Source organism: Epinephelus lanceolatus, chromosome 4 (genome assembly GCF_041903045.1).
Source record: "Epinephelus lanceolatus isolate andai-2023 chromosome 4, ASM4190304v1, whole genome shotgun sequence".
NCBI classification, from domain to species: domain Eukaryota; kingdom Metazoa; phylum Chordata; class Actinopteri; order Perciformes; family Serranidae; genus Epinephelus; species Epinephelus lanceolatus.
The window spans coordinates 12,686,351-12,708,840 of NC_135737.1; the positions used below are offsets into that span (position 1 = coordinate 12,686,351).

The 22,490-nt window shown below is 45.5% G+C and overlaps 22 non-coding genes across 22 annotated transcripts; all 22 read right to left on the bottom strand.

The window, feature by feature from the left end:
• Nucleotides 1–12: 12 nt before the first annotated feature.
• LOC144463173 (U2 spliceosomal RNA) lies at nt 13–203 on the bottom strand. Its single transcript, XR_013491313.1, has one exon. It is a non-coding gene; the product is annotated as a U2 spliceosomal RNA (small nuclear RNA).
• A 719-nt stretch (nt 204–922) lies between these two features.
• On the bottom strand, nt 923–1,086 carry LOC144463145 (U1 spliceosomal RNA). Its single transcript, XR_013491287.1, has one exon. It is a non-coding gene; the product is annotated as a U1 spliceosomal RNA (small nuclear RNA).
• A 981-nt stretch (nt 1,087–2,067) lies between these two features.
• On the bottom strand, nt 2,068–2,258 carry LOC144463219 (U2 spliceosomal RNA). Its single transcript, XR_013491360.1, has one exon. It is a non-coding gene; the product is annotated as a U2 spliceosomal RNA (small nuclear RNA).
• A 719-nt stretch (nt 2,259–2,977) lies between these two features.
• On the bottom strand, nt 2,978–3,141 carry LOC144463043 (U1 spliceosomal RNA). Its single transcript, XR_013491185.1, has one exon. It is a non-coding gene; the product is annotated as a U1 spliceosomal RNA (small nuclear RNA).
• Nucleotides 3,142–4,122: 981 nt separating this feature from the next.
• Nucleotides 4,123–4,313, bottom strand: LOC144463220 (U2 spliceosomal RNA). Its single transcript, XR_013491361.1, has one exon. It is a non-coding gene; the product is annotated as a U2 spliceosomal RNA (small nuclear RNA).
• Nucleotides 4,314–5,032: 719 nt separating this feature from the next.
• On the bottom strand, nt 5,033–5,196 carry LOC144463155 (U1 spliceosomal RNA). The gene has a single exon (XR_013491295.1). It is a non-coding gene; the product is annotated as a U1 spliceosomal RNA (small nuclear RNA).
• Nucleotides 5,197–6,177: 981 nt separating this feature from the next.
• LOC144463222 (U2 spliceosomal RNA) lies at nt 6,178–6,368 on the bottom strand. Its single transcript, XR_013491363.1, has one exon. It is a non-coding gene; the product is annotated as a U2 spliceosomal RNA (small nuclear RNA).
• Nucleotides 6,369–7,087: 719 nt separating this feature from the next.
• On the bottom strand, nt 7,088–7,251 carry LOC144463071 (U1 spliceosomal RNA). Its single transcript, XR_013491213.1, has one exon. It is a non-coding gene; the product is annotated as a U1 spliceosomal RNA (small nuclear RNA).
• Nucleotides 7,252–8,232: 981 nt separating this feature from the next.
• Nucleotides 8,233–8,423, bottom strand: LOC144463279 (U2 spliceosomal RNA). The gene has a single exon (XR_013491420.1). It is a non-coding gene; the product is annotated as a U2 spliceosomal RNA (small nuclear RNA).
• Nucleotides 8,424–9,142: 719 nt separating this feature from the next.
• LOC144463166 (U1 spliceosomal RNA) lies at nt 9,143–9,306 on the bottom strand. Its single transcript, XR_013491306.1, has one exon. It is a non-coding gene; the product is annotated as a U1 spliceosomal RNA (small nuclear RNA).
• Nucleotides 9,307–10,287: 981 nt separating this feature from the next.
• Nucleotides 10,288–10,478, bottom strand: LOC144463223 (U2 spliceosomal RNA). The gene has a single exon (XR_013491364.1). It is a non-coding gene; the product is annotated as a U2 spliceosomal RNA (small nuclear RNA).
• A 719-nt stretch (nt 10,479–11,197) lies between these two features.
• On the bottom strand, nt 11,198–11,361 carry LOC144463072 (U1 spliceosomal RNA). Its single transcript, XR_013491214.1, has one exon. It is a non-coding gene; the product is annotated as a U1 spliceosomal RNA (small nuclear RNA).
• Nucleotides 11,362–12,342: 981 nt separating this feature from the next.
• On the bottom strand, nt 12,343–12,533 carry LOC144463280 (U2 spliceosomal RNA). Its single transcript, XR_013491421.1, has one exon. It is a non-coding gene; the product is annotated as a U2 spliceosomal RNA (small nuclear RNA).
• A 719-nt stretch (nt 12,534–13,252) lies between these two features.
• On the bottom strand, nt 13,253–13,416 carry LOC144463177 (U1 spliceosomal RNA). The gene has a single exon (XR_013491317.1). It is a non-coding gene; the product is annotated as a U1 spliceosomal RNA (small nuclear RNA).
• A 981-nt stretch (nt 13,417–14,397) lies between these two features.
• On the bottom strand, nt 14,398–14,588 carry LOC144463174 (U2 spliceosomal RNA). Its single transcript, XR_013491314.1, has one exon. It is a non-coding gene; the product is annotated as a U2 spliceosomal RNA (small nuclear RNA).
• A 719-nt stretch (nt 14,589–15,307) lies between these two features.
• On the bottom strand, nt 15,308–15,471 carry LOC144463188 (U1 spliceosomal RNA). The gene has a single exon (XR_013491328.1). It is a non-coding gene; the product is annotated as a U1 spliceosomal RNA (small nuclear RNA).
• Nucleotides 15,472–16,452: 981 nt separating this feature from the next.
• On the bottom strand, nt 16,453–16,643 carry LOC144463224 (U2 spliceosomal RNA). The gene has a single exon (XR_013491365.1). It is a non-coding gene; the product is annotated as a U2 spliceosomal RNA (small nuclear RNA).
• Nucleotides 16,644–17,362: 719 nt separating this feature from the next.
• LOC144463044 (U1 spliceosomal RNA) lies at nt 17,363–17,526 on the bottom strand. The gene has a single exon (XR_013491186.1). It is a non-coding gene; the product is annotated as a U1 spliceosomal RNA (small nuclear RNA).
• A 981-nt stretch (nt 17,527–18,507) lies between these two features.
• Nucleotides 18,508–18,698, bottom strand: LOC144463275 (U2 spliceosomal RNA). The gene has a single exon (XR_013491416.1). It is a non-coding gene; the product is annotated as a U2 spliceosomal RNA (small nuclear RNA).
• Nucleotides 18,699–19,417: 719 nt separating this feature from the next.
• Nucleotides 19,418–19,581, bottom strand: LOC144463199 (U1 spliceosomal RNA). Its single transcript, XR_013491339.1, has one exon. It is a non-coding gene; the product is annotated as a U1 spliceosomal RNA (small nuclear RNA).
• Nucleotides 19,582–20,562: 981 nt separating this feature from the next.
• Nucleotides 20,563–20,753, bottom strand: LOC144463225 (U2 spliceosomal RNA). Its single transcript, XR_013491366.1, has one exon. It is a non-coding gene; the product is annotated as a U2 spliceosomal RNA (small nuclear RNA).
• Nucleotides 20,754–21,472: 719 nt separating this feature from the next.
• On the bottom strand, nt 21,473–21,636 carry LOC144463135 (U1 spliceosomal RNA). The gene has a single exon (XR_013491277.1). It is a non-coding gene; the product is annotated as a U1 spliceosomal RNA (small nuclear RNA).
• Between the last annotated feature and the right edge of the window lie 854 nt (nt 21,637–22,490).

The following is a 22,490-nucleotide window of genomic DNA, read 5'->3' on the forward strand; positions in this document are numbered from 1 at the left end:
CACGTTGAGGGAGGGGGGTGCACCGTTTCTGGAAGTGCTGCAATACCAGGTCGATGCGTGGAGTGGACGGGGCAAGCCCCTTTTCCATCTCCCTGTTCCAAAAAGCAATTTAATATATGGTCCCCGGGTAGGGGACGTATCAGATATTAAACTGATAAGAACAGATACTACACTTGATCTTAGCCAAAAGGCCGAGAAGCGATACTGACTGCTGAGTGAAGTGGGAGACTCAGTCTCCTCATTGTGACTCTAGCTCGCGGGTTCAATATGATTTCGATCGCTACAAAAACACACGGCAGACTGTGAACGTGAAGTTCGATGTTTTATGACTGATGGGCAACACAAATATGCATCCGATCGCAGACTTTTATTACAAAAGGTTATGGGAGTTAACGCGGGCCGAAAAGTGATACTGCCAATGGGTCAGCGGAAAAGGAGGGAGTCACAGCACGGTCTCTCGCGCCGACTGGTCGTAATCTGCTGTGTTTTTTTCGGCATGTTGTCAACCTTCAGAAGATTTCAAAACATAGAGTGCATCCATCATAAATATCTGCAAACTAAAGTAAACAATTTAAGATTTGTCTCTACTCGTTGACTGTCTTTATATTAACAACGGAGAGCCGCTGCCACTGTGACTTGACGCGTTTCACTGAAAAATGCCCCACTTTTAATACGGTGGGCGGGGGCATCAGTTGCAACCCACATATTATTCTAAATGACTGAGTGTGAGGATATAACAATATCATAGGAGCTTGTTTTGCTTCTTCAGTAGTGGCACAGATGTGAAGTGATGCGGTACCGACTTGCACTGACACAACGGGCAAGGGCAAAGCCTGTGATTGAGCGTGAAATGGCGTTTGATGCACGCGGTTCTCTAGTGCCATATGCTGCCACAGCTGTTGGTTGCATTAAACAAGCACATCAGGGGAGAGCGCGAACGCAGTCCCCCACTACCAGAAATTATGCAGTCGAGATTCCCACATTTGGGGAATTCGCAGAGGTCAGCTCAATCGGAGTGCAGTGACCGAGCCTCGCCCTGGGTGAACCACCTTCTTGATCATGGTATCTCCCCTGCCAGGTAAGTATGACTTGTACACCTCACACACAGGGGCCTCATTCACGGTCATACGATGATAGGTGATGGTGCTGGCAATGTATAGCAATGACCAGTCCAGAACCACACACTATAAAGGCTCTGATAATCTACAGGACGCTAATATACAAGAGACACTTTTGTAGTGAGACTGAACAAAACTTGTTCACATTTTACTTGAGAGAAATGGGCACATATCTCATCACGCCATGCTGTATATCCATAGTAAAAGCTAAGCTAACATGGCCAGGCTGTCCATTGATCGCCAATAAATGAGGCAAAAACCTAAGTGAGTTCACACCAGACAAAGATAAATGACACTGCAATCAAGTGTTGTTTGATCTGCATTTAAAAGAAAAAAGTCAGCGGAAAGACTAAAAAACAGGCCTGTCTCCTCACATTAGAGACACGGCGTGATCCGCCCGCTGCTGCCACCTATTGGTCTGGAGTGTGAACAACACTTTGTTAAAAATATATCCACATGCTTCTCTGTTTGAAACTAAAGGAAAGAAGAAAATAATATTATAAATAAAAGCGCAACCATATGAAGAGTGTTTGCCTTTCTTTTGACATATCGGCACAGACCCGACTGTGGCAAACAGCGGCAGAAATTATGCAGAGTGGATTTTCACGTTGGGGGAATGGATCTATTCATCTGACTGAACTGGCAGCTAGTGGTCTCACTCAACAGGTACCGGTTCAATTCATTTTACAGTGAGATGCATGTAACAGGTCCTCAAAAGGAAAGTGCCAGACAGTGGCGAAAAGTTCAAACACGGCCAAAGTTCCAAAAAGAGAAGTTGGGCAAGTGTGTAAATGATGCCATAGCGCATGACTATTAGAAATGCGCACCTGGTAGAGGGGCTCAGTCAACACATACGCAATTTGCACGCTAGCATGGCGAAAACAAGAAATCAAGGCGAGGGCACATTAGAGACACGTCCTACGTGGTCTGTTTTCAACACGTTGAGGGAGGGGGGTGCACCGTTTCTGGAAGTGCTGCAATACCAGGTCGATGCGTGGAGTGGACGGGGCAAGCCCCTTTTCCATCTCCCTCTTCCAAAAAGCAATTTAATATATGGTCCCCGGGTAGGGGACGTATCAGATATTAAACTGATAAGAACAGATACTACACTTGATCTTAGCCAAAAGGCCGAGAAGCGATACTGACTGCTGAGTGAAGTGGGAGACTCAGTCTCCTCATTGTGACTCTAGCTCGCGGGTTCAATATGATTTCGATCGCTACAAAAACACACGGCAGACTGTGAACGTGAAGTTCGATGTTTTATGACTGATGGGCAACACAAATATGCATCCGATCGCAGACTTTTATTACAAAAGGTTATGGGAGTTAACGCGGGCCGAAAAGTGATACTGCCAATGGGTCAGCGGAAAAGGAGGGAGTCACAGCACGGTCTCTCGCGCCGACTGGTCGTAATCTGCTGTGTTTTTTTCGGCATGTTGTCAACCTTCAGAAGATTTCAAAACATAGAGTGCATCCATCATAAATATCTGCAAACTAAAGTAAACAATTTAAGATTTGTCTCTACTCGTTGACTGTCTTTATATTAACAACGGAGAGCCGCTGCCACTGTGACTTGACGCGTTTCACTGAAAAATGCCCCACTTTTAATACGGTGGGCGGGGGCATCAGTTGCAACCCACATATTATTCTAAATGACTGAGTGTGAGGATATAACAATATCATAGGAGCTTGTTTTGCTTCTTCAGTAGTGGCACAGATGTGAAGTGATGCGGTACCGACTTGCACTGACACAACGGGCAAGGGCAAAGCCTGTGATTGAGCGTGAAATGGCGTTTGATGCACGCGGTTCTCTAGTGCCATATGCTGCCACAGCTGTTGGTTGCATTAAACAAGCACATCAGGGGAGAGCGCGAACGCAGTCCCCCACTACCAGAAATTATGCAGTCGAGATTCCCACATTTGGGGAATTCGCAGAAGTCAGCTCAATCGGAGTGCAGTGACCGAGCCTCGCCCTGGGTGAACCACCTTCTTGATCATGGTATCTCCCCTGCCAGGTAAGTATGACTTGTACACCTCACACACAGGGGCCTCATTCACGGTCATACGATGATAGGTGATGGTGCTGGCAATGTATAGCAATGACCAGTCCAGAACCACACACTATAAAGGCTCTGATAATCTACAGAACGCTAATATACAAGAGACACTTTTGTAGTGAGACTGAACAAAACTTGCTCACATTTTACTTGAGAGAAATGGGCACATATCTCATCACGCCATGCTGTATATCCATAGTAAAAGCTAAGCTAACATGGCCAGGCTGTCCATTGATCGCCAATAAATGAGGCAAAAACCTAAGTGAGTTCACACCAGACAAAGATAAATGACACTGCAATCAAGTGTTGTTTGATCTGCATTTAAAAGAAAAAAGTCAGCGGAAAGACTAAAAAACAGGCCTGTCTCCTCACATTAGAGACACGGCGTGATCCGCCCGCTGCTGCCACCTATTGGTCTGGAGTGTGAACAACACTTTGTTAAAAATATATCCACATGCTTCTCTGTTTGAAACTAAAGGAAAGAAGAAAATAATATTATAAATAAAAGCGCAACCATATGAAGAGTGTTTGCCTTTCTTTTGACATATCGGCACAGACCCGACTGTGGCAAACAGCGGCAGAAATTATGCAGAGTGGATTTTCACGTTGGGGGAATGGATCTATTCATCTGACTGAACTGGCAGCTAGTGGTCTCACTCAACAGGTACCGGTTCAATTCATTTTACAGTGAGATGCATGTAACAGGTCCTCAAAAGGAAAGTGCCAGACAGTGGCGAAAAGTTCAAACACGGCCAAAGTTCCAAAAAGAGAAGTTGGGCAAGTGTGTAAATGATGCCATAGCGCATGACTATTAGAAATGCGCACCTGGTAGAGGGGCTCAGTCAACACATACGCAATTTGCACGCTAGCATGGCGAAAACAAGAAATCAAGGCGAGGGCACATTAGAGACACGTCCTACGTGGTCTGTTTTCAACACGTTGAGGGAGGGGGGTGCACCGTTTCTGGAAGTGCTGCAATACCAGGTCGATGCGTGGAGTGGACGGGGCAAGCCCCTTTTCCATCTCCCTCTTCCAAAAAGCAATTTAATATATGGTCCCCGGGTAGGGGACGTATCAGATATTAAACTGATAAGAACAGATACTACACTTGATCTTAGCCAAAAGGCCGAGAAGCGATACTGACTGCTGAGTGAAGTGGGAGACTCAGTCTCCTCATTGTGACTCTAGCTCGCGGGTTCAATATGATTTCGATCGCTACAAAAACACACGGCAGACTGTGAACGTGAAGTTCGATGTTTTATGACTGATGGGCAACACAAATATGCATCCGATCGCAGACTTTTATTACAAAAGGTTATGGGAGTTAACGCGGGCCGAAAAGTGATACTGCCAATGGGTCAGCGGAAAAGGAGGGAGTCACAGCACGGTCTCTCGCGCCGACTGGTCGTAATCTGCTGTGTTTTTTTCGGCATGTTGTCAACCTTCAGAAGATTTCAAAACATAGAGTGCATCCATCATAAATATCTGCAAACTAAAGTAAACAATTTAAGATTTGTCTCTACTCGTTGACTGTCTTTATATTAACAACGGAGAGCCGCTGCCACTGTGACTTGACGCGTTTCACTGAAAAATGCCCCACTTTTAATACGGTGGGCGGGGGCATCAGTTGCAACCCACATATTATTCTAAATGACTGAGTGTGAGGATATAACAATATCATAGGAGCTTGTTTTGCTTCTTCAGTAGTGGCACAGATGTGAAGTGATGCGGTACCGACTTGCACTGACACAACGGGCAAGGGCAAAGCCTGTGATTGAGCGTGAAATGGCGTTTGATGCACGCGGTTCTCTAGTGCCATATGCTGCCACAGCTGTTGGTTGCATTAAACAAGCACATCAGGGGAGAGCGCGAACGCAGTCCCCCACTACCAGAAATTATGCAGTCGAGATTCCCACATTTGGGGAATTCGCAGAGGTCAGCTCAATCGGAGTGCAGTGACCGAGCCTCGCCCTGGGTGAACCACCTTCTTGATCATGGTATCTCCCCTGCCAGGTAAGTATGACTTGTACACCTCACACACAGGGGCCTCATTCACGGTCATACGATGATAGGTGATGGTGCTGGCAATGTATAGCAATGACCAGTCCAGAACCACACACTATAAAGGCTCTGATAATCTACAGGACGCTAATATACAAGAGACACTTTTGTAGTGAGACTGAACAAAACTTGTTCACATTTTACTTGAGAGAAATGGGCACATATCTCATCACGCCATGCTGTATATCCATAGTAAAAGCTAAGCTAACATGGCCAGGCTGTCCATTGATCGCCAATAAATGAGGCAAAAACCTAAGTGAGTTCACACCAGACAAAGATAAATGACACTGCAATCAAGTGTTGTTTGATCTGCATTTAAAAGAAAAAAGTCAGCGGAAAGACTAAAAAACAGGCCTGTCTCCTCACATTAGAGACACGGCGTGATCCGCCCGCTGCTGCCACCTATTGGTCTGGAGTGTGAACAACACTTTGTTAAAAATATATCCACATGCTTCTCTGTTTGAAACTAAAGGAAAGAAGAAAATAATATTATAAATAAAAGCGCAACCATATGAAGAGTGTTTGCCTTTCTTTTGACATATCGGCACAGACCCGACTGTGGCAAACAGCGGCAGAAATTATGCAGAGTGGATTTTCACGTTGGGGGAATGGATCTATTCATCTGACTGAACTGGCAGCTAGTGGTCTCACTCAACAGGTACCGGTTCAATTCATTTTACAGTGAGATGCATGTAACAGGTCCTCAAAAGGAAAGTGCCAGACAGTGGCGAAAAGTTCAAACACGGCCAAAGTTCCAAAAAGAGAAGTTGGGCAAGTGTGTAAATGATGCCATAGCGCATGACTATTAGAAATGCGCACCTGGTAGAGGGGCTCAGTCAACACATACGCAATTTGCACGCTAGCATGGCGAAAACAAGAAATCAAGGCGAGGGCACATTAGAGACACGTCCTACGTGGTCTGTTTTCAACACGTTGAGGGAGGGGGGTGCACCGTTTCTGGAAGTGCTGCAATACCAGGTCGATGCGTGGAGTGGACGGGGCAAGCCCCTTTTCCATCTCCCTCTTCCAAAAAGCAATTTAATATATGGTCCCCGGGTAGGGGACGTATCAGATATTAAACTGATAAGAACAGATACTACACTTGATCTTAGCCAAAAGGCCGAGAAGCGATACTGACTGCTGAGTGAAGTGGGAGACTCAGTCTCCTCATTGTGACTCTAGCTCGCGGGTTCAATATGATTTCGATCGCTACAAAAACACACGGCAGACTGTGAACGTGAAGTTCGATGTTTTATGACTGATGGGCAACACAAATATGCATCCGATCGCAGACTTTTATTACAAAAGGTTATGGGAGTTAACGCGGGCCGAAAAGTGATACTGCCAATGGGTCAGCGGAAAAGGAGGGAGTCACAGCACGGTCTCTCGCGCCGACTGGTCGTAATCTGCTGTGTTTTTTTCGGCATGTTGTCAACCTTCAGAAGATTTCAAAACATACAGTGCATCCATCATAAATATCTGCAAACTAAAGTAAACAATTTAAGATTTGTCTCTACTCGTTGACTGTCTTTATATTAACAACGGAGAGCCGCTGCCACTGTGACTTGACGCGTTTCACTGAAAAATGCCCCACTTTTAATACGGTGGGCGGGGGCATCAGTTGCAACCCACATATTATTCTAAATGACTGAGTGTGAGGATATAACAATATCATAGGAGCTTGTTTTGCTTCTTCAGTAGTGGCACAGATGTGAAGTGATGCGGTACCGACTTGCACTGACACAACGGGCAAGGGCAAAGCCTGTGATTGAGCGTGAAATGGCGTTTGATGCACGCGGTTCTCTAGTGCCATATGCTGCCACAGCTGTTGGTTGCATTAAACAAGCACATCAGGGGAGAGCGCGAACGCAGTCCCCCACTACCAGAAATTATGCAGTCGAGATTCCCACATTTGGGGAATTCGCAGAGGTCAGCTCAATCGGAGTGCAGTGACCGAGCCTCGCCCTGGGTGAACCACCTTCTTGATCATGGTATCTCTCCTGCCAGGTAAGTATGACTTGTACACCTCACACACAGGGGCCTCATTCACGGTCATACGATGATAGGTGATGGTGCTGGCAATGTATAGCAATGACCAGTCCAGAACCACACACTATAAAGGCTCTGATAATCTACAGGACGCTAATATACAAGAGACACTTTTGTAGTGAGACTGAACAAAACTTGTTCACATTTTACTTGAGAGAAATGGGCACATATCTCATCACGCCATGCTGTATATCCATAGTAAAAGCTAAGCTAACATGGCCAGGCTGTCCATTGATCGCCAATAAATGAGGCAAAAACCTAAGTGAGTTCACACCAGACAAAGATAAATGACACTGCAATCAAGTGTTGTTTGATCTGCATTTAAAAGAAAAAAGTCAGCGGAAAGACTAAAAAACAGGCCTGTCTCCTCACATTAGAGACACGGCATGATCCGCCCGCTGCTGCCACCTATTGGTCTGGAGTGTGAACAACACTTTGTTAAAAATATATCCACATGCTTCTCTGTTTGAAACTAAAGGAAAGAAGAAAATAATATTATAAATAAAAGCGCAACCATATGAAGAGTGTTTGCCTTTCTTTTGACATATCGGCACAGACCCGACTGTGGCAAACAGCGGCAGAAATTATGCAGAGTGGATTTTCACGTTGGGGGAATGGATCTATTCATCTGACTGAACTGGCAGCTAGTGGTCTCACTCAACAGGTACCGGTTCAATTCATTTTACAGTGAGATGCATGTAACAGGTCCTCAAAAGGAAAGTGCCAGACAGTGGCGAAAAGTTCAAACACGGCCAAAGTTCCAAAAAGAGAAGTTGGGCAAGTGTGTAAATGATGCCATAGCGCATGACTATTAGAAATGCGCACCTGGTAGAGGGGCTCAGTCAACACATACGCAATTTGCACGCTAGCATGGCGAAAACAAGAAATCAAGGCGAGGGCACATTAGAGACACGTCCTACGTGGTCTGTTTTCAACACGTTGAGGGAGGGGGGTGCACCGTTTCTGGAAGTGCTGCAATACCAGGTCGATGCGTGGAGTGGACGGGGCAAGCCCCTTTTCCATCTCCCTGTTCCAAAAAGCAATTTAATATATGGTCTCCGGGTAGGGGACGTATCAGATATTAAACTGATAAGAACAGATACTACACTTGATCTTAGCCAAAAGGCCGAGAAGCGATACTGACTGCTGAGTGAAGTGGGAGACTCAGTCTCCTCATTGTGACTCTAGCTCGCGGGTTCAATATGATTTCGATCGCTACAAAAACACACGGCAGACTGTGAACGTGAAGTTCGATGTTTTATGACTGATGGGCAACACAAATATGCATCCGATCGCAGACTTTTATTACAAAAGGTTATGGGAGTTAACGCGGGCCGAAAAGTGATACTGCCAATGGGTCAGCGGAAAAGGAGGGAGTCACAGCACGGTCTCTCGCGCCGACTGGTCGTAATCTGCTGTGTTTTTTTCGGCATGTTGTCAACCTTCAGAAGATTTCAAAACATAGAGTGCATCCATCATAAATATCTGCAAACTAAAGTAAACAATTTAAGATTTGTCTCTACTCGTTGACTGTCTTTATATTAACAACGGAGAGCCGCTGCCACTGTGACTTGACGCGTTTCACTGAAAAATGCCCCACTTTTAATACGGTGGGCGGGGGCATCAGTTGCAACCCACATATTATTCTAAATGACTGAGTGTGAGGATATAACAATATCATAGGAGCTTGTTTTGCTTCTTCAGTAGTGGCACAGATGTGAAGTGATGCGGTACCGACTTGCACTGACACAACGGGCAAGGGCAAAGCCTGTGATTGAGCGTGAAATGGCGTTTGATGCACGCGGTTCTCTAGTGCCATATGCTGCCACAGCTGTTGGTTGCATTAAACAAGCACATCAGGGGAGAGCGCGAACGCAGTCCCCCACTACCAGAAATTATGCAGTCGAGATTCCCACATTTGGGGAATTCGCAGAGGTCAGCTCAATCGGAGTGCAGTGACCGAGCCTCGCCCTGGGTGAACCACCTTCTTGATCATGGTATCTCCCCTGCCAGGTAAGTATGACTTGTACACCTCACACACAGGGGCCTCATTCACGGTCATACGATGATAGGTGATGGTGCTGGCAATGTATAGCAATGACCAGTCCAGAACCACACACTATAAAGGCTCTGATAATCTACAGGACGCTAATATACAAGAGACACTTTTGTAGTGAGACTGAACAAAACTTGTTCACATTTTACTTGAGAGAAATGGGCACATATCTCATCACGCCATGCTGTATATCCATAGTAAAAGCTAAGCTAACATGGCCAGGCTGTCCATTGATCGCCAATAAATGAGGCAAAAACCTAAGTGAGTTCACACCAGACAAAGATAAATGACACTGCAATCAAGTGTTGTTTGATCTGCATTTAAAAGAAAAAAGTCAGCGGAAAGACTAAAAAACAGGCCTGTCTCCTCACATTAGAGACACGGCGTGATCCGCCCGCTGCTGCCACCTATTGGTCTGGAGTGTGAACAACACTTTGTTAAAAATATATCCACATGCTTCTCTGTTTGAAACTAAAGGAAAGAAGAAAATAATATTATAAATAAAAGCGCAACCATATGAAGAGTGTTTGCCTTTCTTTTGACATATCGGCACAGACCCGACTGTGGCAAACAGCGGCAGAAATTATGCAGAGTGGATTTTCACGTTGGGGGAATGGATCTATTCATCTGACTGAACTGGCAGCTAGTGGTCTCACTCAACAGGTACCGGTTCAATTCATTTTACAGTGAGATGCATGTAACAGGTCCTCAAAAGGAAAGTGCCAGACAGTGGCGAAAAGTTCAAACACGGCCAAAGTTCCAAAAAGAGAAGTTGGGCAAGTGTGTAAATGATGCCATAGCGCATGACTATTAGAAATGCGCACCTGGTAGAGGGGCTCAGTCAACACATACGCAATTTGCACGCTAGCATGGCGAAAACAAGAAATCAAGGCGAGGGCACATTAGAGACACGTCCTACGTGGTCTGTTTTCAACACGTTGAGGGAGGGGGGTGCACCGTTTCTGGAAGTGCTGCAATACCAGGTCGATGCGTGGAGTGGACGGGGCAAGCCCCTTTTCCATCTCCCTCTTCCAAAAAGCAATTTAATATATGGTCCCCGGGTAGGGGACGTATCAGATATTAAACTGATAAGAACAGATACTACACTTGATCTTAGCCAAAAGGCCGAGAAGCGATACTGACTGCTGAGTGAAGTGGGAGACTCAGTCTCCTCATTGTGACTCTAGCTCGCGGGTTCAATATGATTTCGATCGCTACAAAAACACACGGCAGACTGTGAACGTGAAGTTCGATGTTTTATGACTGATGGGCAACACAAATATGCATCCGATCGCAGACTTTTATTACAAAAGGTTATGGGAGTTAACGCGGGCCGAAAAGTGATACTGCCAATGGGTCAGCGGAAAAGGAGGGAGTCACAGCACGGTCTCTCGCGCCGACTGGTCGTAATCTGCTGTGTTTTTTTCGGCATGTTGTCAACCTTCAGAAGATTTCAAAACATACAGTGCATCCATCATAAATATCTGCAAACTAAAGTAAACAATTTAAGATTTGTCTCTACTCGTTGACTGTCTTTATATTAACAACGGAGAGCCGCTGCCACTGTGACTTGACGCGTTTCACTGAAAAATGCCCCACTTTTAATACGGTGGGCGGGGGCATCAGTTGCAACCCACATATTATTCTAAATGACTGAGTGTGAGGATATAACAATATCATAGGAGCTTGTTTTGCTTCTTCAGTAGTGGCACAGATGTGAAGTGATGCGGTACCGACTTGCACTGACACAACGGGCAAGGGCAAAGCCTGTGATTGAGCGTGAAATGGCGTTTGATGCACGCGGTTCTCTAGTGCCATATGCTGCCACAGCTGTTGGTTGCATTAAACAAGCACATCAGGGGAGAGCGCGAACGCAGTCCCCCACTACCAGAAATTATGCAGTCGAGATTCCCACATTTGGGGAATTCGCAGAGGTCAGCTCAATCGGAGTGCAGTGACCGAGCCTCGCCCTGGGTGAACCACCTTCTTGATCATGGTATCTCTCCTGCCAGGTAAGTATGACTTGTACACCTCACACACAGGGGCCTCATTCACGGTCATACGATGATAGGTGATGGTGCTGGCAATGTATAGCAATGACCAGTCCAGAACCACACACTATAAAGGCTCTGATAATCTACAGGACGCTAATATACAAGAGACACTTTTGTAGTGAGACTGAACAAAACTTGTTCACATTTTACTTGAGAGAAATGGGCACATATCTCATCACGCCATGCTGTATATCCATAGTAAAAGCTAAGCTAACATGGCCAGGCTGTCCATTGATCGCCAATAAATGAGGCAAAAACCTAAGTGAGTTCACACCAGACAAAGATAAATGACACTGCAATCAAGTGTTGTTTGATCTGCATTTAAAAGAAAAAAGTCAGCGGAAAGACTAAAAAACAGGCCTGTCTCCTCACATTAGAGACACGGCATGATCCGCCCGCTGCTGCCACCTATTGGTCTGGAGTGTGAACAACACTTTGTTAAAAATATATCCACATGCTTCTCTGTTTGAAACTAAAGGAAAGAAGAAAATAATATTATAAATAAAAGCGCAACCATATGAAGAGTGTTTGCCTTTCTTTTGACATATCGGCACAGACCCGACTGTGGCAAACAGCGGCAGAAATTATGCAGAGTGGATTTTCACGTTGGGGGAATGGATCTATTCATCTGACTGAACTGGCAGCTAGTGGTCTCACTCAACAGGTACCGGTTCAATTCATTTTACAGTGAGATGCATGTAACAGGTCCTCAAAAGGAAAGTGCCAGACAGTGGCGAAAAGTTCAAACACGGCCAAAGTTCCAAAAAGAGAAGTTGGGCAAGTGTGTAAATGATGCCATAGCGCATGACTATTAGAAATGCGCACCTGGTAGAGGGGCTCAGTCAACACATACGCAATTTGCACGCTAGCATGGCGAAAACAAGAAATCAAGGCGAGGGCACATTAGAGACACGTCCTACGTGGTCTGTTTTCAACACGTTGAGGGAGGGGGGTGCACCGTTTCTGGAAGTGCTGCAATACCAGGTCGATGCGTGGAGTGGACGGGGCAAGCCCCTTTTCCATCTCCCTGTTCCAAAAAGCAATTTAATATATGGTCTCCGGGTAGGGGACGTATCAGATATTAAACTGATAAGAACAGATACTACACTTGATCTTAGCCAAAAGGCCGAGAAGCGATACTGACTGCTGAGTGAAGTGGGAGACTCAGTCTCCTCATTGTGACTCTAGCTCGCGGGTTCAATATGATTTCGATCGCTACAAAAACACACGGCAGACTGTGAACGTGAAGTTCGATGTTTTATGACTGATGGGCAACACAAATATGCATCCGATCGCAGACTTTTATTACAAAAGGTTATGGGAGTTAACGCGGGCCGAAAAGTGATACTGCCAATGGGTCAGCGGAAAAGGAGGGAGTCACAGCACGGTCTCTCGCGCCGACTGGTCGTAATCTGCTGTGTTTTTTTCGGCATGTTGTCAACCTTCAGAAGATTTCAAAACATAGAGTGCATCCATCATAAATATCTGCAAACTAAAGTAAACAATTTAAGATTTGTCTCTACTCGTTGACTGTCTTTATATTAACAACGGAGAGCCGCTGCCACTGTGACTTGACGCGTTTCACTGAAAAATGCCCCACTTTTAATACGGTGGGCGGGGGCATCAGTTGCAACCCACATATTATTCTAAATGACTGAGTGTGAGGATATAACAATATCATAGGAGCTTGTTTTGCTTCTTCAGTAGTGGCACAGATGTGAAGTGATGCGGTACCGACTTGCACTGACACAACGGGCAAGGGCAAAGCCTGTGATTGAGCGTGAAATGGCGTTTGATGCACGCGGTTCTCTAGTGCCATATGCTGCCACAGCTGTTGGTTGCATTAAACAAGCACATCAGGGGAGAGCGCGAACGCAGTCCCCCACTACCAGAAATTATGCAGTCGAGATTCCCACATTTGGGGAATTCGCAGAGGTCAGCTCAATCGGAGTGCAGTGACCGAGCCTCGCCCTGGGTGAACCACCTTCTTGATCATGGTATCTCCCCTGCCAGGTAAGTATGACTTGTACACCTCACACACAGGGGCCTCATTCACGGTCATACGATGATAGGTGATGGTGCTGGCAATGTATAGCAATGACCAGTCCAGAACCACACACTATAAAGGCTCTGATAATCTACAGGACGCTAATATACAAGAGACACTTTTGTAGTGAGACTGAACAAAACTTGTTCACATTTTACTTGAGAGAAATGGGCACATATCTCATCACGCCATGCTGTATATCCATAGTAAAAGCTAAGCTAACATGGCCAGGCTGTCCATTGATCGCCAATAAATGAGGCAAAAACCTAAGTGAGTTCACACCAGACAAAGATAAATGACACTGCAATCAAGTGTTGTTTGATCTGCATTTAAAAGAAAAAAGTCAGCGGAAAGACTAAAAAACAGGCCTGTCTCCTCACATTAGAGACACGGCGTGATCCGCCCGCTGCTGCCACCTATTGGTCTGGAGTGTGAACAACACTTTGTTAAAAATATATCCACATGCTTCTCTGTTTGAAACTAAAGGAAAGAAGAAAATAATATTATAAATAAAAGCGCAACCATATGAAGAGTGTTTGCCTTTCTTTTGACATATCGGCACAGACCCGACTGTGGCAAACAGCGGCAGAAATTATGCAGAGTGGATTTTCACGTTGGGGGAATGGATCTATTCATCTGACTGAACTGGCAGCTAGTGGTCTCACTCAACAGGTACCGGTTCAATTCATTTTACAGTGAGATGCATGTAACAGGTCCTCAAAAGGAAAGTGCCAGACAGTGGCGAAAAGTTCAAACACGGCCAAAGTTCCAAAAAGAGAAGTTGGGCAAGTGTGTAAATGATGCCATAGCGCATGACTATTAGAAATGCGCACCTGGTAGAGGGGCTCAGTCAACACATACGCAATTTGCACGCTAGCATGGCGAAAACAAGAAATCAAGGCGAGGGCACATTAGAGACACGTCCTACGTGGTCTGTTTTCAACACGTTGAGGGAGGGGGGTGCACCGTTTCTGGAAGTGCTGCAATACCAGGTCGATGCGTGGAGTGGACGGGGCAAGCCCCTTTTCCATCTCCCTGTTCCAAAAAGCAATTTAATATATGGTCCCCGGGTAGGGGACGTATCAGATATTAAACTGATAAGAACAGATACTACACTTGATCTTAGCCAAAAGGCCGAGAAGCGATACTGACTGCTGAGTGAAGTGGGAGACTCAGTCTCCTCATTGTGACTCTAGCTCGCGGGTTCAATATGATTTCGATCGCTACAAAAACACACGGCAGACTGTGAACGTGAAGTTCGATGTTTTATGACTGATGGGCAACACAAATATGCATCCGATCGCAGACTTTTATTACAAAAGGTTATGGGAGTTAACGCGGGCCGAAAAGTGATACTGCCAATGGGTCAGCGGAAAAGGAGGGAGTCACAGCACGGTCTCTCGCGCCGACTGGTCGTAATCTGCTGTGTTTTTTTCGGCATGTTGTCAACCTTCAGAAGATTTCAAAACATAGAGTGCATCCATCATAAATATCTGCAAACTAAAGTAAACAATTTAAGATTTGTCTCTACTCGTTGACTGTCTTTATATTAACAACGGAGAGCCGCTGCCACTGTGACTTGACGCGTTTCACTGAAAAATGCCCCACTTTTAATACGGTGGGCGGGGGCATCAGTTGCAACCCACATATTATTCTAAATGACTGAGTGTGAGGATATAACAATATCATAGGAGCTTGTTTTGCTTCTTCAGTAGTGGCACAGATGTGAAGTGATGCGGTACCGACTTGCACTGACACAACGGGCAAGGGCAAAGCCTGTGATTGAGCGTGAAATGGCGTTTGATGCACGCGGTTCTCTAGTGCCATATGCTGCCACAGCTGTTGGTTGCATTAAACAAGCACATCAGGGGAGAGCGCGAACGCAGTCCCCCACTACCAGAAATTATGCAGTCGAGATTCCCACATTTGGGGAATTCGCAGAGGTCAGCTCAATCGGAGTGCAGTGACCGAGCCTCGCCCTGGGTGAACCACCTTCTTGATCATGGTATCTCCCCTGCCAGGTAAGTATGACTTGTACACCTCACACACAGGGGCCTCATTCACGGTCATACGATGATAGGTGATGGTGCTGGCAATGTATAGCAATGACCAGTCCAGAACCACACACTATAAAGGCTCTGATAATCTACAGGACGCTAATATACAAGAGACACTTTTGTAGTGAGACTGAACAAAACTTGTTCACATTTTACTTGAGAGAAATGGGCACATATCTCATCACGCCATGCTGTATATCCATAGTAAAAGCTAAGCTAACATGGCCAGGCTGTCCATTGATCGCCAATAAATGAGGCAAAAACCTAAGTGAGTTCACACCAGACAAAGATAAATGACACTGCAATCAAGTGTTGTTTGATCTGCATTTAAAAGAAAAAAGTCAGCGGAAAGACTAAAAAACAGGCCTGTCTCCTCACATTAGAGACACGGCGTGATCCGCCCGCTGCTGCCACCTATTGGTCTGGAGTGTGAACAACACTTTGTTAAAAATATATCCACATGCTTCTCTGTTTGAAACTAAAGGAAAGAAGAAAATAATATTATAAATAAAAGCGCAACCATATGAAGAGTGTTTGCCTTTCTTTTGACATATCGGCACAGACCCGACTGTGGCAAACAGCGGCAGAAATTATGCAGAGTGGATTTTCACGTTGGGGGAATGGATCTATTCATCTGACTGAACTGGCAGCTAGTGGTCTCACTCAACAGGTACCGGTTCAATTCATTTTACAGTGAGATGCATGTAACAGGTCCTCAAAAGGAAAGTGCCAGACAGTGGCGAAAAGTTCAAACACGGCCAAAGTTCCAAAAAGAGAAGTTGGGCAAGTGTGTAAATGATGCCATAGCGCATGACTATTAGAAATGCGCACCTGGTAGAGGGGCTCAGTCAACACATACGCAATTTGCACGCTAGCATGGCGAAAACAAGAAATCAAGGCGAGGGCACATTAGAGACACGTCCTACGTGGTCTGTTTTCAACACGTTGAGGGAGGGGGGTGCACCGTTTCTGGAAGTGCTGCAATACCAGGTCGATGCGTGGAGTGGACGGGGCAAGCCCCTTTTCCATCTCCCTCTTCCAAAAAGCAATTTAATATATGGTCCCCGGGTAGGGGACGTATCAGATATTAAACTGATAAGAACAGATACTACACTTGATCTTAGCCAAAAGGCCGAGAAGCGATACTGACTGCTGAGTGAAGTGGGAGACTCAGTCTCCTCATTGTGACTCTAGCTCGCGGGTTCAATATGATTTCGATCGCTACAAAAACACACGGCAGACTGTGAACGTGAAGTTCGATGTTTTATGACTGATGGGCAACACAAATATGCATCCGATCGCAGACTTTTATTACAAAAGGTTATGGGAGTTAACGCGGGCCGAAAAGTGATACTGCCAATGGGTCAGCGGAAAAGGAGGGAGTCACAGCACGGTCTCTCGCGCCGACTGGTCGTAATCTGCTGTGTTTTTTTCGGCATGTTGTCAACCTTCAGAAGATTTCAAAACATAGAGTGCATCCATCATAAATATCTGCAAACTAAAGTAAACAATTTAAGATTTGTCTCTACTCGTTGACTGTCTTTATATTAACAACGGAGAGCCGCTGCCACTGTGACTTGACGCGTTTCACTGAAAAATGCCCCACTTTTAATACGGTGGGCGGGGGCATCAGTTGCAACCCACATATTATTCTAAATGACTGAGTGTGAGGATATAACAATATCATAGGAGCTTGTTTTGCTTCTTCAGTAGTGGCACAGATGTGAAGTGATGCGGTACCGACTTGCACTGACACAACGGGCAAGGGCAAAGCCTGTGATTGAGCGTGAAATGGCGTTTGATGCACGCGGTTCTCTAGTGCCATATGCTGCCACAGCTGTTGGTTGCATTAAACAAGCACATCAGGGGAGAGCGCGAACGCAGTCCCCCACTACCAGAAATTATGCAGTCGAGATTCCCACATTTGGGGAATTCGCAGAAGTCAGCTCAATCGGAGTGCAGTGACCGAGCCTCGCCCTGGGTGAACCACCTTCTTGATCATGGTATCTCCCCTGCCAGGTAAGTATGACTTGTACACCTCACACACAGGGGCCTCATTCACGGTCATACGATGATAGGTGATGGTGCTGGCAATGTATAGCAATGACCAGTCCAGAACCACACACTATAAAGGCTCTGATAATCTACAGAACGCTAATATACAAGAGACACTTTTGTAGTGAGACTGAACAAAACTTGCTCACATTTTACTTGAGAGAAATGGGCACATATCTCATCACGCCATGCTGTATATCCATAGTAAAAGCTAAGCTAACATGGCCAGGCTGTCCATTGATCGCCAATAAATGAGGCAAAAACCTAAGTGAGTTCACACCAGACAAAGATAAATGACACTGCAATCAAGTGTTGTTTGATCTGCATTTAAAAGAAAAAAGTCAGCGGAAAGACTAAAAAACAGGCCTGTCTCCTCACATTAGAGACACGGCGTGATCCGCCCGCTGCTGCCACCTATTGGTCTGGAGTGTGAACAACACTTTGTTAAAAATATATCCACATGCTTCTCTGTTTGAAACTAAAGGAAAGAAGAAAATAATATTATAAATAAAAGCGCAACCATATGAAGAGTGTTTGCCTTTCTTTTGACATATCGGCACAGACCCGACTGTGGCAAACAGCGGCAGAAATTATGCAGAGTGGATTTTCACGTTGGGGGAATGGATCTATTCATCTGACTGAACTGGCAGCTAGTGGTCTCACTCAACAGGTACCGGTTCAATTCATTTTACAGTGAGATGCATGTAACAGGTCCTCAAAAGGAAAGTGCCAGACAGTGGCGAAAAGTTCAAACACGGCCAAAGTTCCAAAAAGAGAAGTTGGGCAAGTGTGTAAATGATGCCATAGCGCATGACTATTAGAAATGCGCACCTGGTAGAGGGGCTCAGTCAACACATACGCAATTTGCACGCTAGCATGGCGAAAACAAGAAATCAAGGCGAGGGCACATTAGAGACACGTCCTACGTGGTCTGTTTTCAACACGTTGAGGGAGGGGGGTGCACCGTTTCTGGAAGTGCTGCAATACCAGGTCGATGCGTGGAGTGGACGGGGCAAGCCCCTTTTCCATCTCCCTCTTCCAAAAAGCAATTTAATATATGGTCCCCGGGTAGGGGACGTATCAGATATTAAACTGATAAGAACAGATACTATACTTGATCTTAGCCAAAAGGCCGAGAAGCGATACTGACTGCTGAGTGAAGTGGGAGACTCAGTCTCCTCATTGTGACTCTAGCTCGCGGGTTCAATATGATTTCGATCGCTACAAAAACACACGGCAGACTGTGAACGTGAAGTTCGATGTTTTATGACTGATGGGCAACACAAATATGCATCCGATCGCAGACTTTTATTACAAAAGGTTATGGGAGTTAACGCGGGCCGAAAAGTGATACTGCCAATGGGTCAGCGGAAAAGGAGGGAGTCACAGCACGGTCTCTCGCGCCGACTGGTCGTAATCTGCTGTGTTTTTTTCGGCATGTTGTCAACCTTCAGAAGATTTCAAAACATACAGTGCATCCATCATAAATATCTGCAAACTAAAGTAAACAATTTAAGATTTGTCTCTACTCGTTGACTGTCTTTATATTAACAACGGAGAGCCGCTGCCACTGTGACTTGACGCGTTTCACTGAAAAATGCCCCACTTTTAATACGGTGGGCGGGGGCATCAGTTGCAACCCACATATTATTCTAAATGACTGAGTGTGAGGATATAACAATATCATAGGAGCTTGTTTTGCTTCTTCAGTAGTGGCACAGATGTGAAGTGATGCGGTACCGACTTGCACTGACACAACGGGCAAGGGCAAAGCCTGTGATTGAGCGTGAAATGGCGTTTGATGCACGCGGTTCTCTAGTGCCATATGCTGCCACAGCTGTTGGTTGCATTAAACAAGCACATCAGGGGAGAGCGCGAACGCAGTCCCCCACTACCAGAAATTATGCAGTCGAGATTCCCACATTTGGGGAATTCGCAGAGGTCAGCTCAATCGGAGTGCAGTGACCGAGCCTCGCCCTGGGTGAACCACCTTCTTGATCATGGTATCTCCCCTGCCAGGTAAGTATGACTTGTACACCTCACACACAGGGGCCTCATTCACGGTCATACGATGATAGGTGATGGTGCTGGCAATGTATAGCAATGACCAGTCCAGAACCACACACTATAAAGGCTCTGATAATCTACAGGACGCTAATATACAAGAGACACTTTTGTAGTGAGACTGAACAAAACTTGTTCACATTTTACTTGAGAGAAATGGGCACATATCTCATCACGCCATGCTGTATATCCATAGTAAAAGCTAAGCTAACATGGCCAGGCTGTCCATTGATCGCCAATAAATGAGGCAAAAACCTAAGTGAGTTCACACCAGACAAAGATAAATGACACTGCAATCAAGTGTTGTTTGATCTGCATTTAAAAGAAAAAAGTCAGCGGAAAGACTAAAAAACAGGCCTGTCTCCTCACATTAGAGACACGGCGTGATCCGCCCGCTGCTGCCACCTATTGGTCTGGAGTGTGAACAACACTTTGTTAAAAATATATCCACATGCTTCTCTGTTTGAAACTAAAGGAAAGAAGAAAATAATATTATAAATAAAAGCGCAACCATATGAAGAGTGTTTGCCTTTCTTTTGACATATCGGCACAGACCCGACTGTGGCAAACAGCGGCAGAAATTATGCAGAGTGGATTTTCACGTTGGGGGAATGGATCTATTCATCTGACTGAACTGGCAGCTAGTGGTCTCACTCAACAGGTACCGGTTCAATTCATTTTACAGTGAGATGCATGTAACAGGTCCTCAAAAGGAAAGTGCCAGACAGTGGCGAAAAGTTCAAACACGGCCAAAGTTCCAAAAAGAGAAGTTGGGCAAGTGTGTAAATGATGCCATAGCGCATGACTATTAGAAATGCGCACCTGGTAGAGGGGCTCAGTCAACACATACGCAATTTGCACGCTAGCATGGCGAAAACAAGAAATCAAGGCGAGGGCACATTAGAGACACGTCCTACGTGGTCTGTTTTCAACACGTTGAGGGAGGGGGGTGCACCGTTTCTGGAAGTGCTGCAATACCAGGTCGATGCGTGGAGTGGACGGGGCAAGCCCCTTTTCCATCTCCCTCTTCCAAAAAGCAATTTAATATATGGTCCCCGGGTAGGGGACGTATCAGATATTAAACTGATAAGAACAGATACTACACTTGATCTTAGCCAAAAGGCCGAGAAGCGATACTGACTGCTGAGTGAAGTGGGAGACTCAGTCTCCTCATTGTGACTCTAGCTCGCGGGTTCAATATGATTTCGATCGCTACAAAAACACACGGCAGACTGTGAACGTGAAGTTCGATGTTTTATGACTGATGGGCAACACAAATATGCATCCGATCGCAGACTTTTATTACAAAAGGTTATGGGAGTTAACGCGGGCCGAAAAGTGATACTGCCAATGGGTCAGCGGAAAAGGAGGGAGTCACAGCACGGTCTCTCGCGCCGACTGGTCGTAATCTGCTGTGTTTTTTTCGGCATGTTGTCAACCTTCAGAAGATTTCAAAACATACAGTGCATCCATCATAAATATCTGCAAACTAAAGTAAACAATTTAAGATTTGTCTCTACTCGTTGACTGTCTTTATATTAACAACGGAGAGCCGCTGCCACTGTGACTTTACGCGTTTCACTGAAAAATGCCCCACTTTTAATACGGTGGGCGGGGGCATCAGTTGCAACCCACATATTATTCTAAATGACTGAGTGTGAGGATATAACAATATCATAGGAGCTTGTTTTGCTTCTTCAGTAGTGGCACAGATGTGAAGTGATGCGGTACCGACTTGCACTGACACAACGGGCAAGGGCAAAGCCTGTGATTGAGCGTGAAATGGCGTTTGATGCACGCGGTTCTCTAGTGCCATATGCTGCCACAGCTGTTGGTTGCGTTAAACAAGCACATCAGGGGAGAGCGCGAATGCAGTCCCCCACTACCAGAAATTATGCAGTCGAGATTCCCACATTTGGGGAATTCGCAGAGGTCAGCTCAATCGGAGTGCAGTGACCGAGACTCGCCCTGGGTGAACCAACTTCTTGATCATGGTATCTCCCCTGCCAGGTAAGTATGACTTGTACACCTCACACACAGGGGCCTCATTCACGGTCATACGATGATAGGTGATGGTGCTGGCAATGTATAGCAATGACCAGTCCAGAACCACACACTATAAAGGCTCTGATAATCTACAGGACGCTAATATACAAGAGACACTTTTGTAGTGAGACTGAACAAAACTTGTTCACATTTTACTTGAGAGAAATGGGCACATATCTCATCACGCCATGCTGTATATCCATAGTAAAAGCTAAGCTAACATGGCCAGGCTGTCCATTGATCGCCAATAAATGAGGCAAAAACCTAAGTGAGTTCACACCAGACAAAGATAAATGACACTGCAATCAAGTGTTGTTTGATCTGCATTTAAAAGAAAAAAGTCAGCGGAAAGACTAAAAAACAGGCCTGTCTCCTCACATTAGAGACACGGCGTGATCCGCCCGCTGCTGCCACCTATTGGTCTGGAGTGTGAACAACACTTTGTTAAAAATATATCCACATGCTTCTCTGTTTGAAACTAAAGGAAAGAAGAAAATAATATTATAAATAAAAGCGCAACCATATGAAGAGTGTTTGCCTTTCTTTTGACATATCGGCACAGACCCGACTGTGGCAAACAGCGGCAGAAATTATGCAGAGTGGATTTTCACGTTGGGGGAATGGATCTATTCATCTGACTGAACTGGCAGCTAGTGGTCTCACTCAACAGGTACCGGTTCAATTCATTTTACAGTGAGATGCATGTAACAGGTCCTCAAAAGGAAAGTGCCAGACAGTGGCGAAAAGTTCAAACACGGCCAAAGTTCCAAAAAGAGAAGTTGGGCAAGTGTGTAAATGATGCCATAGCGCATGACTATTAGAAATG